At 41.7% G+C, this 15,656-nt stretch overlaps 2 long non-coding RNA genes across 7 annotated transcripts in view; one reads left to right on the top strand and one right to left on the bottom strand.

Moving 5' to 3' along the window:
* Window positions 1-5,846, bottom strand: part of LOC142077691 (uncharacterized) — a 50,876-nt gene extending 45,030 nt beyond the window's left edge. For 4 of the 6 annotated variants that reach the window (XR_012671977.1, XR_012671976.1, XR_012671978.1 and 1 more), the window contains exons 1-3: window positions 5,664-5,846; window positions 4,251-4,370; window positions 983-1,057 (exon numbers count right to left, since the gene is read on the bottom strand). This is a non-coding gene — a long non-coding RNA (uncharacterized LOC142077691). Of the gene's footprint in view, window positions 1-982; window positions 1,058-4,250; window positions 4,371-4,984; window positions 5,341-5,663 lie in introns of those variants that run through there. The other 2 variants (XR_012671975.1, XR_012671973.1) reach the window with 2 other exon arrangements.
* The window catches only part of LOC142077690 (uncharacterized), a 73,961-nt gene that overhangs the window by 46,394 nt on the left and 11,911 nt on the right, over window positions 1-15,656 (top strand). Inside the window, exons 3-4 of the long non-coding RNA XR_012671972.1 lie at window positions 3,177-4,980; window positions 13,130-13,222. This is a non-coding gene — a long non-coding RNA (uncharacterized LOC142077690). The remainder of the gene's footprint in view (window positions 1-3,176; window positions 4,981-13,129; window positions 13,223-15,656) is intronic.

Here is a 15,656-nt window from a genome sequence, read left to right as displayed (position 1 = left end):
CGAGTACAGGGGCACGATCACCTCCCTGCTCCTGCTGGCCACACTATTTCTGATACAGGCCAGGATGCCATTGGTCTTCTTGGCCACCTGGGCACACTGCCGGCTCATGTTCAGCCGGCTGTCAACCAGCACCCCCAGGTCCTTTTCCTCTGGGCAGCTTTCCAGCCACTCTTCCTGTAGCGTTGCCTGGGGTTGTTGTGGCCGAAGTGCAGGGCCCTGCACTTGGCCTTGTTGAACCTCATACAGTTGGCCTCAGCCCATCGATCCAGCCTGTCCAGGTCCCTCTGCAGAGCTTCCTACCCTCTCCAGCTTGTCCAGGTCCCTCTGCAGAGCCTTGCTACCCTGTTCTTCTCAGGAGAATTATAAGCATTACTAAAATTTTATAAATGTTTTTAAGCTCAGATTTCAAAATTTCCCAGAAATTGGGAAACTAGAGAAGCAAATGAACAACTTACATCAAGCTGTCTTACAAGAAATAAATTGAACAGCATAAAAGCAAACAAATTAGTACTAGTAAAGCATTTCCAGATCCCTTACTCCTGCATTTATTTCAGTAGCATTTCATTTAAATGCAGGCATACATATCTGCAAAGTTTAAGCTTCAATCTTTTAAACAATTCCACATATCTGAACTTCACTCCTCTAAGTAGTGCTACTGATAAAACTACTCATGTGAACAGAGTTAAGCACATGCACAGGACTAAGGCTAAAGCAAGTAACAAAGAAATTAGCTAATGAATTCAGTGTATCACTAACAATTATTTTTGAAAAGTCAAGGACAACTAAGAGGATAGCAAAGCTTGAGAAATTAACAGCTGAAATACTGGGGGAGAGGGATAAATTAAGTTATGGTCCCAGCAATTACCCTATAAAAATCTAACTTCAATACCTATTAAATAACAGAATCAATGCTAGGAAGAAAAAAATAATAGAGTATCCCCTCAGTAACTTAATAGTCACGACAACCATACTATTTTCTCACCATTTGATGACTCCTCTTCAGTTCAAGGCTGAAGTTCATGGGTGCTGTGGAGAAGATCACTTGGCAACTGCTCTGCTGTAATTAATCCATGAATAAAGAATGGGCTTCAGTTTTCACAGATACCAAGCCAGCACTTTGCACAACCATTAAATCCACAAAAAATATTAAAACATTTAGAAGTTACAGTTAGGCCATTTTAGCAAAACTTTACCACAGAACCTAAGTTTAATAACAAATCTTTCTTCAATACTCAGGGTTATGTTCATTATTATGAGTCAGGCCTATAGCTATGTTAGAGTCAATATTATAAGATCTGAATGAAATGTAGTAAATCCAACCTTTCAACTACATCATTAGCCTTTATGCTACGTTGAGCATTTTAGAGGCTGAAAAAAAATTTAAATTGGAAGTTGGCTATTGAAAAATCGGGAGTAAAAAAAAAAACTAGATTTTTTTTTTAATCTGGAAGTTTATAGGAACTCTAATAAAGTAGATGCAAGTCCCAAGCCAGCACATACTTCTTGCAGTTCTTACTGCCTACAGAAGCATCCCTAGATCAGGTCTATACTGGCAAATTCAGAACTCTGTTTTCACTGTACAATAGTAAATGCTGTCCACTTCAGTCCTTTCTAGATTACAACCTCTATCATTGCTAGCAGACTGAAATTGCAAACGTAATGAATTCTAAATCCTGTATTTGTCAGGGTAAATCAGAGACTGAATAGCTACAGAAGGAAGTAGAAAACTCATACATGAAAGAGAACGTTCAACTACAGTTACTAGGTTATTAAACTGAAACTTTAGACTTCAACTGATATCAAATTTACAGAAGAGGTCTGAAGGGAGGCTTAGATGTATCTGTGACAGGTATCTAGAAGGCTGGATGAGCATCAGGGGCAAGGCAGGGCTCAAATTAGAAAAATAAATAGAAAAAATTTGGCATTTCCACTGGCTGTATGTCCATATGCCACACAAACACAGAATACCAAAATAATATGTAGATGTGCAATTATTGAAAAGATTATTATAATTACTACATGTGGGTGTATCTTGGTGCCCTCCAACTGGTCTAACTTACCTAGGAACTGGATCAGATTAAGGTAATGGAATAACATGCAAGTACCCAGGCAAGCCAAACAATCTAACTAAAAAGTTACACAGTAATGACACAATGCCAGTTTTCATTACAACAAATTCCTCTAATCCTCATAGTTGTAAAATAAATCTTAGAAACACATAGCAAGGTAATTTGTAAAAGTAATGTGTGCCTGAGTCAGAAGACAGCCTCCAGCTTTCTAATCATCCCTGACTAGCTATGAGCTTCTGTGCCATTTTGGCAGATAAGTACCTTGCTTTGGTTTTGTCACTGCTCAGCTGGACCTAGGCAATTCAGTACATCCAAGCATGAAGTCTGCTGCATATAGGAAACTCCAAGTACAGGAAGCTGGGGGGATGTAATCTCAGCAATATGGGTTATTATAAGTCCTTCTCTTCCACTCTATACTGATTTTCTCTAGAATTTTAAATTACAAATTCAGAGTCTCAAGATCCTCCAGGGCCTAAATCCAGGGTTCCTAAAGAAATGCCTACTGGGTCTCTAGACTGGATCCAGTTGTTAACAGTTTCGCTCTTCTGACGTGACAGAACTTGTGCAACAAGGGGGAAAAAGCTATCATTTCTAGAGACAGAACTTTCTCGGGGCTGGTGCAAGCCTATGGAATGAATGTGCCTAGGAGCTAAGGGCCATCAGAAACCTAACTGCATTTTGCTTGAAGAACAAAACACATTACTTTGACCTTGGCTCACTAACATAAATACATAACACGTATATGGAAGAAAAGACAGATAAAATAAACTGAAAACATTCAACTGCACATGCTCCTTCCCCTGGCAACAAGAGAACAGATAATATGACAAATGCTGGTCATGTTACTTATTACGGTATGAGGAGATTCTCTGAGGAGAAGAATCTATAACAGAGGACAGGCACCCCTAGAAGGTGTTCAGGTAGTGCTGTAATGAGAACTGTATGAGGAAAGTAGAAACTGCAGCTTAACCTCATATTTGCTACCACAGTAGATAAGACTTCCACCATTCTGATGAGCCCAAGTTGTTTGGAATGGAGATTCGATCTAAAGAATTGATATCACTTTTGGTGAGGCTCAAAATCCCTTTCTCTCCCTTCTGTCCTCAGCTGTGTTCCTGCTGTGACTTTTTGGCTTCACTAGTCACTGAGGAAACAAACTGATGATCCTCTCCCAGATGCTACAGCCGGAGAATGCAATACCCACCTCATATTACATGGATTTTTAGACTATAGCAATTGCCTTTCTCACTTGTTCTGATACTCAGTTAAATATTTACTCATTCTGATCCTTAAATTATTATAATTGTACATTATTTAACTTAAAAGATACGAATGGAAGATGTAAATCAAGACTATTACATTAGGTTTATGTTTCGTGCAGTCCTAAGTAATACTGAGAATAATGATTGTGTAATATCACTATTCGCTTCTTAAGTCCAAAATACAAGAGCGTAATAATGAAGAGAACTACTCAGTGTGCTTACACATAATAATATACATTTCAGTCTGTATGGGATCAGGGCCTATGTGCATTAAGTATGGAATCTGAGAGCAAATTTTAGATATTAGGGGATGTAAAAATTTCACTTTCATTAAAAATCTTAATGAAACCTTAGGAATGACATCTGAAAGGACAACAGTGTGATTCATATAAGAGAATACCATGTCGTTAGAGAGAATGACAGAACGACAGAATCTTCTGCATCTTATATTATGGTTGGAAAAATGGGTGAAAAACAATAACTACAATTATTTTAGAGCAAAACTATACAAATCTAAGTACAGAGAAGTGGTATCAGCAACATCATAATTTTATATTTTTCTTCACTGTTTTCATTGCTATTTTTACTACAAAGTCCTCTTTTCACAGGCACATAACCTTCAGGAAAAAAAATTAGAAGACATTTACTATTATTCTTTTCAGTTGAAAGGCACACTTTTTGAAAATTTCACTCATAGTAATTTTAATAAAATAAGAGCAAAAATGTAAATACACTGCAAACCATTTATATTTCCTCCTTTTTAACAGAAAAGTTTTACGAACTGAAGTTTTTTCATCTGGCTAATTTTCGCTGAGAACTTGGTTTAAAAAATTAGGAATCAGTTTCTTTAGCAATACCAAACTTCAAATCCGAGGAAAATATAACAACATAAATGCATATTAGCTATGTGATTACTTACATGTTGCCTTGCACTACTTTTTCACTAAGGAGCTCCAGAATTACATATTTTCTGAGTAGCAGTAGTTTTCGTCGCCACGATGGTCTAAGCTTTTTGAGCCCAAAAGCTTGCCGTTTTCAACTGTGTCAGTTGGTTAAAAAAAAAAAAAAAGAGAGAAATTACCTCTCGCTTCAAAACTTGTTCTGCTTACATTTTTGTCAGTGCAGCTCTAGAAGGGAGCAGTGGAATCATGAGAAGCATTAGGCCCTGAGCCTGCTAACGTTCGTCTGCAAGTAGACCAACTGAGTTTAAGAGGACTAGCTCACAGGCGTGAAGGGAAGATTTTGAAAGTCAGTGGGAACAGAGCTCCCAAACTCTCATTATGTACTTTTGAAAATCTTCCCCAAAGTCATGGGAACAACAGCTTGCAGGTCTGAGGCCTCTGCTTTTGACTGCTCTCCTTTCCCTTTTTAAAAGCGTATCAGATAAAAAAAAAAACGAAACACTGAAGCCAAAAATCCTGAGGAGCCGCTCGCAGTGATGCGTTGGGTCTCTCTACAAAGGCAGGGGTCCGCACAGCCCGAGGAGAGCTCACAGGAAAGAATCCTCCAGCAGTCAAAAGTCAAGTGCAGACTAGTGGTTCGAGCGGCACTGTAGCCTGCCTTCCCTGCCTGGCTTTCGGCAGCTCGCAACCTCCATCTCGGTTTCCCCATCTGTGAAATGGGGATAGGAGCCTTAACCCAACTATCAGGTACCTTATGATCGGTCACAACTTGGGGCGCAGGGGGGGGGTGCGGCGTGAAAATGAAAGTTCACGTTTTCCCCTGCGCATTGCCAGCAGCCGAGGCGGGAGCGCTCTCAGAGTTGAACCTCGCTCCGTCAAGTTCCTCGGAGAGATATTTTTTTTCAAATGACCAGTGTACGGCACTCCGGGCCCAATCTGCCCCGAGATGCGCCCACACAGCACCGCTCAGCTTCGCTCCGCCAGCGGCTGTTCGCAAGCCCGGGCGGGGGCGGGGAGGGGTGGTGGTTTGGGGGGGGGGGGGTGTCCGCCGGGCCGCTGCCGCCGCGGCGGGCGGGAGCCGGGCCGCTGCCGCGGAGCCGGTGCGGCAGAGCGCGTGAGGCGGCGGGAGGGGGAGGGGGAGCGGCGGCTGCCAGGGCGGGATCGGGCCCGCGGGCTGCCTCCGCGCGATGTGGATAAGCGCCGAGCGCTTCAAACCCTCCGGCTTCGGCGGGGTGCGCGGCTGGGGGGGGGGGGGGGGCTGCAACCTGAGCGCTACGGGAGCCGCGGGGGTCCTCGGAGGCGCGGGGGGGGGGCGGCGGGGGAGGCGCTCTTCATATTTTCCTCAGGTCCTCTGGCGCACATCCCCCTCCCCCCGCCGGCTTCCTTCCCCTACCTTCCCAAAACGCGCTGCCCCCCCGCGGCGCCTTTACCTTGACAAGTCCGCGGGGCCGGCGGAGGTCTCGCTCCCCCTCTCTCTCTCTCCCACACATATCTCTAACGCGCCACCTCTCCCCCACGGGCCGGGACTCCGGGTGACATTTCTCTCTCTCTCTCCCTCTCCCTCTCTCTCTCTCCCCCCCCCCCCTCCTCCTCCTCCTCCCCCCCTCCCCATTAGTGGCGGTTGGGTTGGTAGCGCGGGAGCGCGCGCTAGCGGGGAGGGCGTGGAGCGCGCGCTGGCTGCGAGCGGGGGGGGGGGGTGGAGGGGGAGGGGCGGCATTGACAGCGAGCGCCGTGTCCGTAGCGCTGCCTCAGCCCGAGCGGCTCTCCCCCCGCGCGCCCCCCCTCCCTTCCCGGCATGCCCCAGGGCAGCGGGGCTGGCTCTAACGAATTTGAATGAAGAGCCCTGCTCTTTCGGCGCCATTTTCGAGTGATGCCCGATCGCATCGCTGCTGCGGGGGAGCCGCGGCTCGCGGGGCCGCCCGCCGCCGCCCCGGCTGCCGCCAAAAGTCACCTCCCTTTCCCTCCGCCCCCCCCCCCCCCTCTCCCCCTCGCCGCCGCTACCACCGCCGTGATTCGGAGCGGGTGCCGCCACCGGCTTAGGCGGTAAGAGCCGGAGGGACCGGGCGCGGCTGGGGCAGAGGGAACTGGGCGGGCGGGCGGGCGGGGAAAACCCGTCTTCGGAAAACGGGGGCAACCTGTACCCCGTCGCCGCCCGCCGCCGGGAAAAGTCGCCTGAGGAGCCCGGCGGGCAGCGGGCGGGAGGCTCCTGGAGGCGGTGGCAGGTCTCGCCGCTGGCTCCTGGGCGGATCTGTCACTCGCTTCCCTCAGCCTCAGAGGGTGGGAGCGGGCGGGAGCGGCTGCCTCCTCCGGCAGGTAACCCCGCTTCCCCGGGGCGGCGACGGGCAGCATCTCGCCCAGGCGGGGATCCCAGGAGCCCCGCTTCCCACCCCCGGCGGCGCGGAGGCGGGCGGGGGGAGCGCGGGGCGGGCGGGCGGGAGGCGCGGGACAGCCGGAGCGGAGGGTCGCGCCGCGGCCCCGGTGTGCGCCCCGCTCTCCCGTGACATGACATGACAGGCTTTCCTCTGATCTCCCCCCCGCTCCTCACTACCCCCACCCTCTCGCGGATCCCTCCCTCCCGCCTTCTCCCCCGCCTCTCTGCCGTGGAAATTTCGGGGCAGCGTTCGGGACACGGCGGCTCCTGCTTCCCGGCTCTGCAGCAGCAGCCAGGATGACTTCCCCACTTATATGCACATCTCCCTTTCTCGCCCCCCGCCCCCCCTGCCTCCTCCTTCCTCTCTCCCCGTGTTTTCGTAACCCGGATTAATGCCCCTTCGCTCTTTCTCTTCCCCCTCCCTTCTCTTGTCCTCCCCCCCCCCCCCCAAATAAGAGGACAACCTTCGCTTTTTTTCTCCGCTTGTTTCCTTTCCATGTTAGCAGATTAACTTCTCTGTTTAAGCGCTTTCTCCACCTCCCACTTAAGCGCTTAATTTCCCGTGTCACGATATTGGAGCCGCCTTTAGCAGAAACCTGGGTGACGGTTATGCTGCCACATGCTATCACATTTATCATCTCTGTCCCTTTGAGTATTAACGAAGGACCAAAGTGCTGTTCATCGCCTATTGCTGAGGGCTATTTTTTTTCCCCCTTAGCGTTAAAACGCGAGTTTCCTTCCTGAACTAGAGGAGGGGAACGTAATCCGAGGCCATTTGAATCGTGCCAGCTATTTGTAGGTGTTTTTCCTCTCCTCCCACACACCCCAAAACCGAGTAAATACCCTCCCCATAGATAGCCTAGCCTAATACTGTGATCAGAGCTGGCCATTCACCTCCTGTTCTCCGCCTACAAAATTCTCTGTCTCTGTCACCCGGGTCGCTATTTGTCATTGGCTTAGCTATTTTTTGGTGGCTGTTTCTATGTCATTTCTCGGTGGCCAGCAGCTCTCGGTCTCTCGTAGCTGTATAAGCGCGGTCGTGCTTATTGTGATAGACTGCGAGAGGATTTCGGCGCCTATCTGCTAAGCGATTCCCCCGCCGCACACACATAATATGTGACACGGTGCCTTTTCCTCCACGACGCCGTTTAACCCTCTCGGGGCCGGGTTTGGCGTGGGCGCTCGCGTTTCGGAGTTGCGCACACGCACACACACGAGACATCTTTTTGTGGCGGCGGTTCCTCGGTGGGAGCGCAGGCAGGGATCACACCGTGCAACCGGGTAGGGAGCTCCATAGCAGCGCGGTAAGCTCAGGCGCTGGCAGGCCAGCGGGCTCCTTCCCAGCTACAATTTCTAGCGTTACTTTTTATTCCTCTTCCTACTTCCCTCTTCACTTTCGGCCGCCCGACCTTTTTTTTTTTTTGGTTGTTTTTTTTTTTATTTTTTTTCCGGAGGCAGGAAGGCGTATGGATATTTTCCCCGATGCCGTGTGATCGGCGGGCGCTCGGGGCTGCCGTCGAGCTGGCGGGCGCGCAGGATGCGCGGCGAAGGCAGCATCGGGCCCCCGTGAAGGCGCCCGTTCAGCAGAGATCGGACCGGCTGCTGCCCCCCCTGGTTGGCGGCGGGGACGCGGTGCTGGGGCCGGGAGGTTGGACCGGGTCACAGCCTTTCCCCGCTCCTCTCCTCCCCCCTCACCCCTCCTTCTCCCCCCCCCCCCCCCCCCCCCGCACATCCCTCCGCGGCGTTCAAAGCCAGAACCGGCCGCCTTTGCGCTTAGTACCATCGCCACCGAAAATAACGAGTTAACCGAAGAACGTAGGAGGGACGTAGAGAAGAGTTGGGGTGCAGAAGTGCTGTACAAAAGATTTCTGTGTACATGGCTGAGAGCGTGTAGTCTTAAAGTGAAATGCAAAACTTAGCGTTTCCAGCATGGCAACTGGATTGTGATTCAAGGTATTTTCTGTGTAACACAGAAATACAATAGTTCAAGGAGGTTTTGCTGCCTCGAATCCTTAGTTTCCCTGGATTCTTTTAATCCAGTACACAAGTTACACTTTTTCAGTCCTTTTTTCCTGGGAATAGCTGCTTCGTTTGTCTTCGCAATTTATACCTTTATGCCCTTATAGCTAGAAAATTCAGTTTAATCTCCGAAATTGCGATACTAGTAAGATCCTATTGAAATTTAGCACTTACTACTTTAGATTTGCATCATTACTTTCAGCGTGTTTTCAGAAACGTTTTTAACAGTTAGTATGGGAATGTGCACAAAGCTGTTTCATTGTAGCTGTGTATACTTCGAAATATCAGGATTTGAAGAGATTTACACTATTCAACAGTGGAAGTGCACTCACAGACAGAGACTTTCACTTTCAAGGAAATAACTGTCTTGACTCATAGCTAATTTAGAAAAAAAATTCTATAATTCAGTATTGTACAGGTGCCTATGCATTTTTTCCCCACTATTTGACAGTCATGTTCAATAGCATGCAATTTATTTCTATTTTTCATTTTAATTAAAATCTGTGCTTAGCACATATTTGACTACATGAAACAACTGTTCTTTCCAGCTTTTTTATTTCTCAGCTGCACCATTCCCATATTTTACAATTACATAAATGTGGGTGTGGCTAAAATGAAAGCAGTAAGCAATCTAATATCAATATATAGTGTTAAGTAGGTTTTCCTTTCTTATATTTGATGTACTCCTTATTTTGAGATATTTGGGGGGGGAAAAATCATGTAGCTTAAATAGACCCTTGTAGAACTGCTTGCATTTTTCACCTTAGTTAAAATGTCAAACATTAACTGGGATTACTTGGCCCTGGAAAAGTTACATTCGGAGGAAATATCAAATGAACTTAAAGATCTAAACATATATATTTATATTATATCAATAAGTGAAAGTTAAAGTTCTATGCTTAATGGAATATTGCTTAGGTATACCATGTAGCATAGTGTGTATATTTTTTTTAATTTTTTTTTTTAATTTGTTTCTTTTCAGAAAAGCATCCGAATAAGCTTCAGTTGTCTTTTCTTTTCTTTTTTTTTTTTTTTTTTTTTTTAAGCCCACTAAGCTGTACTGAAAGTTTCCAAGAGGTACCTTTTCTTTTTATAGATATAAATCTACTGAAGCTTGGAGTAACTCTGAGATTTTTAATTTTCAGAAATAACAGTAATTTGAAAGTGTGACTATATATCTATGTGATTTTTTCGTGTGTTAGGATAGTATTACATAGGAAGCTTATTGTAGTAACATTTTAAAGGCAGGCTAAATATACGATAACAAGGTGTCATGGGGTACTTTTTCTGTTTGGTTATTTGTTTGGGTTTTTTCCTTAGCTTCTGGAATTCTGAGCTTCTTACTATTCCATCCAAAATGTACTGTCATGGAAGGAATTTTGCTGCTAAATTGAAGTCTTTATTTCCTTAATTATCCTTATGACTAATAAGTCAGATTCTGTAGTGAAGTACAACTGGAACTGCATACACACTACCTGTCTATGTACACCCCGCCTGTGAACACTGTAGGGAAGGTGCACATCTCATCCATCTTGAATGTCAAAAGCCATCCTAACAGGTGTATCAACACTTTTCTGTAACGCTTTTACATATGTACAAGCACACAACCTTTCTTTACATAAAAAGTAGCCACGTAACAGTTAGCATTTCTTTTATAAGACCTTACTGTTTTTTGTTATTTGCATTGAGAAGCAATTAACTACTGAATATATAAGGGAGGACTGAGAATCTTATCACTATATTCTACGAATATGCTGCAGGTATTCTGTTTTGTAGATACAGTCATCCACCCACACCCAAAGGCCCATTGCAAGTCATTCCAGCAATTTACATTCATTACAAACTGTCAAAGGTGGAGCGCATCTTGTACTAGTTTTGGCTGTCTGTGAAAGAAATAGGGAATGAAATTGCAGGCTTTTGTGTACAAACAGAAAAATATTTTTATGATAAAGTTTTTAAAACTAAAAATAACTTTATGTACACCAATAAGTGTTCCCCACAGATTTTTTTTTTTTTTTTTTTTTACATACCTGTATTTTTACAAGTCCTAAACACTTAACATCTAACACTGGAACCCGATCTCAAAAATTATGGTATTTTCTATTATCAGTAATACTTGGAAAATTTTGTTTGAACAAGCTGCCCAAATTACTCTTGTACATAGTCCTCTGTGAGTCTTCTCACAGCCATCTATTTTTTTAATACAACTATGTTTTTAATAGAACTACAATATGAGTAATGTATTTTAGAATTAGAAAAAAAAATTTATATGCCCCACAAATATGAAGGGGACATCAGACAGAGTGGAGATGTGTAGCTACAGATTTCTGGTAGCTTTTTTTTATTCAGTTTTTGCTTTGCAATTTTATTTTTGTTCTGTGCGTTATTGGCAGGAGTTACATAGAATTTTTAGGTAACTGATGTGTTAATACATAACAAGCTAGATAAGTTAGGTTTCAGAAGGAATCTCTTTACTGAAAAATATCTTATTTTGGATACTGGACAATTTCAGAAATGGTTAGAATGAGCTAGGTATAAAAATTTCTGCCCATGTTTAATAGGGTGTAAGGCAATCTCTGTACTGATTATTTTTTTTAACCCTTTATTGTAAGTTTTTAAAACACTCCAATTCTAATAAAGAAACTTTGGGCTATATCTATTCACTAGGCTGTTGATAGTACCACAGTTGAGGACTAGTTTTGATCTTAGCTTCGTATGTTGTTGTGTGAGAACTCCAGCAGGCTTGCATGAATATTAGAGGAGGGTAGCAGAACTTGAACTCCACTGCAGTTAACACTTAAAGTTTGGTAATTTTTTACTTTAATATTTGCATCTAATAATATTTTAGTGTATCACTAAAAAAAAAGGTTCTTTTTGCAGAGAATACTAAGTTTTATAACTTTATATAATTCTGAACACTTTTCCATATCTCGGTAGTGAACAGTTGCTAGTGTATAAGGATGACCTCACACACACATTTATTACCACATACACACAACAGTAGAAAATGTAAATTATGTACATTTAGCTTTTATTTTGTTAAAAGTTTTCTGAGATGTCTTCTAAAACTGAAGACAATATTGTTATATTGCTCAAACCTGAGAAATAGCAGAGACTTTCAGTGATCGTTATTAATGTCTAAAGGAAACCACTGTTAGAAATAGGACCCCCCCACCCCGTGACTATTTAGTTTGTTTTCAGACGCTGCAGTGAGGGTATCCACAGTAAATAGATTATTAATAAACTTTTCAACATTGAATCTAGTTGAAACTAACTATTTTATGTAGCATGAACTAAAATTCACTTGAAGATTGGGTCTGAGAAAAAGATAATTACACATCAAATAGGGCTTAAGCTTGTATTTTCATTTTAAATGGTTTTATGTAAGACCAGCTTCAATATTATCTTTAAGTATGTTAAATCTCAATATAAGCATGTGGGGGGAATTTTCAGAAGAACGTTTGTGTTTCTGGTTTAAGAACAGAAACTTTTTTTGAAAAGGTGAAATAGAAGATGTGTGGAATACATGAAAATAAAGACAAATTCCTTTTCTTGTTAAGGCAGGGTGCTTGTTATAGTTCCATAGCTGTGAGGGCGGTTTTAGTATTTTCTGGCATACACTTAAAGAATAAAGAAAAAATTTATGGAAATATTTGTAAACAGGTGACCTGATCTAGGCATCTGCTACTCATTTATTAGGCATAGGATGTGTCTTGTCATGGTATCTACAGTGAAAAAGTCAAAATAAAGTAAAAATAAATTTAAGAATTTGGCTGTGTGAATGCATTGTTTCCTCCAGTAGATATTTGACTATAGTTACTATCTCTATCAAGTTCTACTTTGTTCTTACCTTATCATGGCTAATTATTCTCATGGCTTTTTTTTTTTTTTTTAGTTTTAAAATTTTATTTCATATCTCAGAGTATATTATATGACTGTAATATTTCCATTATATGTTTTAAAGTAGCTAATATTTGTAGGCTACCTTTTAATAAAGGCAATAATGGTACTGCCTTGAAGAGCAAAAAAAAATTAAATATCCTTAAAGAAAAACACTAGAAGTTAAATACTTAGCAGTCAATAGCATATTTTAGGAAATATGACAGTAGTAATCACACATCCATTAAGTAGTTTATACTTACCTATTTGCTTGTTTGAGGGTGGAGGGAGAGATTGGGGGCGGGGGGGGGAGGGAGAACACCGCTACCACCCCCCTTTTTTTTTTTCTTCCCCTTACTTTCATCTTAAAATGCTGCGGGAAGAATGAAAGCAGAAACATGCTAATCTGATTTGTTTCAGGAGGCTTCTGATAATAAAGAGGCATATCACAGGTGTTCCTAATCAAGTCAGTTTGGTTAAAAAAAAAATAAGTATTTTTAAAATTAGGATTTCCTGTAACATAGACAATGCGAAGGTCAAGCCGATGACCTACATCTATGTTTGGGGATCAACCATGAAACTGTGGGTGTTGGAAATATGTTATAATACATGACATTTTTATTGCAGGTTTTGACCTTTCAATAGAGAGCTGATTTTGGAGAACGGCTTACTCCTGTGATTGAAAAACTCTCTCTGGAAGGCTGATGGAGCATGAGCATGGTATATATTATATTAACATTTCTCTTATAACATATGTTCTTTATTTTTAAAAAATGTATACAGTAGTATAACTTATTTAGATTATTCAAAATAGGCCAGTTCTGCTGGGTTTGTTCAAGATTCTTTTATTTGTTAAAATAATTCTTCTTTACACTCCTTCTGTAAAATTATAAAAGACTAAGTAAAAGTATTCACACAAGCTGTGCTCAGAAGGAAATGAAGTGGCCAAAAATATGTGTAAAAAGCTGAGTTTGCAACAGCCTTGATTATTGGAGTTATATAAATTCTCCATATAGTATTGTTCTCATATTCTTGTCTTGGGAATTATTCCAACTGAAATGTTGCTAATCCAAAAACAAAGTATGGGTGATATAGTGTTTATTTTTAAATAACTTTATTTTTTTGTTGGGAGGGTGTGTTAAAGACTAGAATAGAGAGCTAGCTGAGTGCATTTCAATGCCCTGTGCAAAATTTGCTTTTAAAGGCATTAATAAACTAGCTACCTGACAAGCAAAGAAGCAGAAAACAGGAAAAAATGGTCATCAGAGCCCTTCACCTGTACCAGAATAGTTAGAAATTTTATTTATTTTATGTATTTGTCAGTAAATAGATATTATATAGTAAAACAGTGAACATTTAAGAATAATTAATATGGATTATGCTACACTCATATTGCAAGTCCTGCTTGCACTAAAAGTACTAATTTGGCTGAAACTGAGAAATCCATTCAGAGTAATCATAACCTATCTACTTGTATATGAATAATCTTAACTAACCATTTACATAAACAATTGAAATTAAAATAGTAACTGCTCTTGGATTGAGTAAATTTGTTTAAACACTAAATGGACTAGTAAAAACTGTAAGACTTTATCTTCAGCAAAATATATTGCAGTACAACAAATTTTATGAACATGTCGTGACTTTAGCAATTCCAGCTTTCAGCTGGAATCCAGTTTTTATCCTTAATCAAATCTGTCTGTCTTCGAGAGCACATTTTTTTTGTAGGAAGTAATTGTACCATAAAATAAGAGAAGTTTTAAAAAAACAAAATTTTAGATTATCCCAGTAACTGCTAATTTATACTAAGCAAATCCAGTGAGGTGTAAATTTCATATTTCCTCATTGTTGTAACTAATGGCTAGTGTAACTAAAGAATTGCAGGCTTTTACCACTAATACACCTCCTGTTATAGAAGTTTTTGAGGCAGACATGTTCTGAATATATTTTTCATATAATACTATGATTTTAGGGTACTTAAGGCCTCCTACGGGAAAATTATCGGTTGAGAAACAAAACTTTGAATACAGAAAGTATAGGAAGTGAAACACAACTTTATATAAGCTTTGCAGTTTGTGAGTTAGTGATTCTTTAATTTTTAATCTTTTCTTTCTTTCTGTGATGAAAAATCACAGTGAAAGTATTTTTATTAATGCTGTAACAGTGTTTGGGTAACATGCCTAATATGCTCCCAAATAAATAAATATTTCACAGTCTGTCCAGAAACTCTGCTCTGAATGTACTGCATTTCTGGTTGGGTTTTTTTTTTCTTTCCTTTTTTCTTCTAGTTCTCTTAGGAATATAAGGATTTCACAGAACACTTCTTTGAATTTGTTCATTCTTTTTCTTTTTTCCTGTACAAAAGCAATTACATTCTTACTAATGAAAATCAGGATTATATTGCAAGGCAAAGGTATCTAAGGCTCCCTTGTGACATATTTAAAAGGTGAAAGTTTGATGGAGTGTTCCTTGGTCTGACACAAGTTCAGAGCATTTCTCATAGATTCTTATTCAGCAAAAAAATATAGTTTCTGGTTCACAACTGTAAATCAAAGGGATTTAAAATTTAGGGCCTAATCCTGCAAACTTTTAAATACACAAGTAGTCCTAATGGCTCACTACCATGAATAAGGATTTGCAGAATCATGTTCTCATTAGATGCAAACTTTATTTCCTTTAATGAATAAAAGAGATTAAAGTATTTCGAACTTTGAGACAAGTCTAAATATTTTTTTATAAAGTCCAAAGAAGAGTTTTGCAGTAATGCAGTAACTGACTCTTACTCATTTACAAGCTCAAATATCTTTCAGGAGTGCTGCAGTTGTCAGTTATCATTAGAATCCACTTTCCAAGTGTTGATTGGATCTAGAACATTTTTATGCTGAAATTTGGCCCATATTAATTTTTTTTTTCTAGAACTGTTTTGTATTTGGTAGTCAGTATGGCTGTTTCATGACCCAAAGAGTAGGTGAAACTTTCAAGAGGGATGTGGGGTGTGTTTGTTTTATTTTCTTACTCTTAGCCTCTGCTATCACAGTTCTTATTTAGCAAAACTACTATTTATTTTGTTAGAAGTTAAGCCTGAAATAAGGGCTGCAGTGCTGGCCCCTTAAAAATTGTTGGTGTGGCTATTGCAAATTGTACGCTTGACTTT

This window comes from Calonectris borealis, chromosome 1 (genome assembly GCF_964195595.1).
Source record: "Calonectris borealis chromosome 1, bCalBor7.hap1.2, whole genome shotgun sequence".
Lineage (NCBI taxonomy): Eukaryota > Metazoa > Chordata > Aves > Procellariiformes > Procellariidae > Calonectris > Calonectris borealis.
Note: the sequence above shows the minus strand (reverse complement) of the source record. Positions and strands in the feature narration are given on the sequence as shown.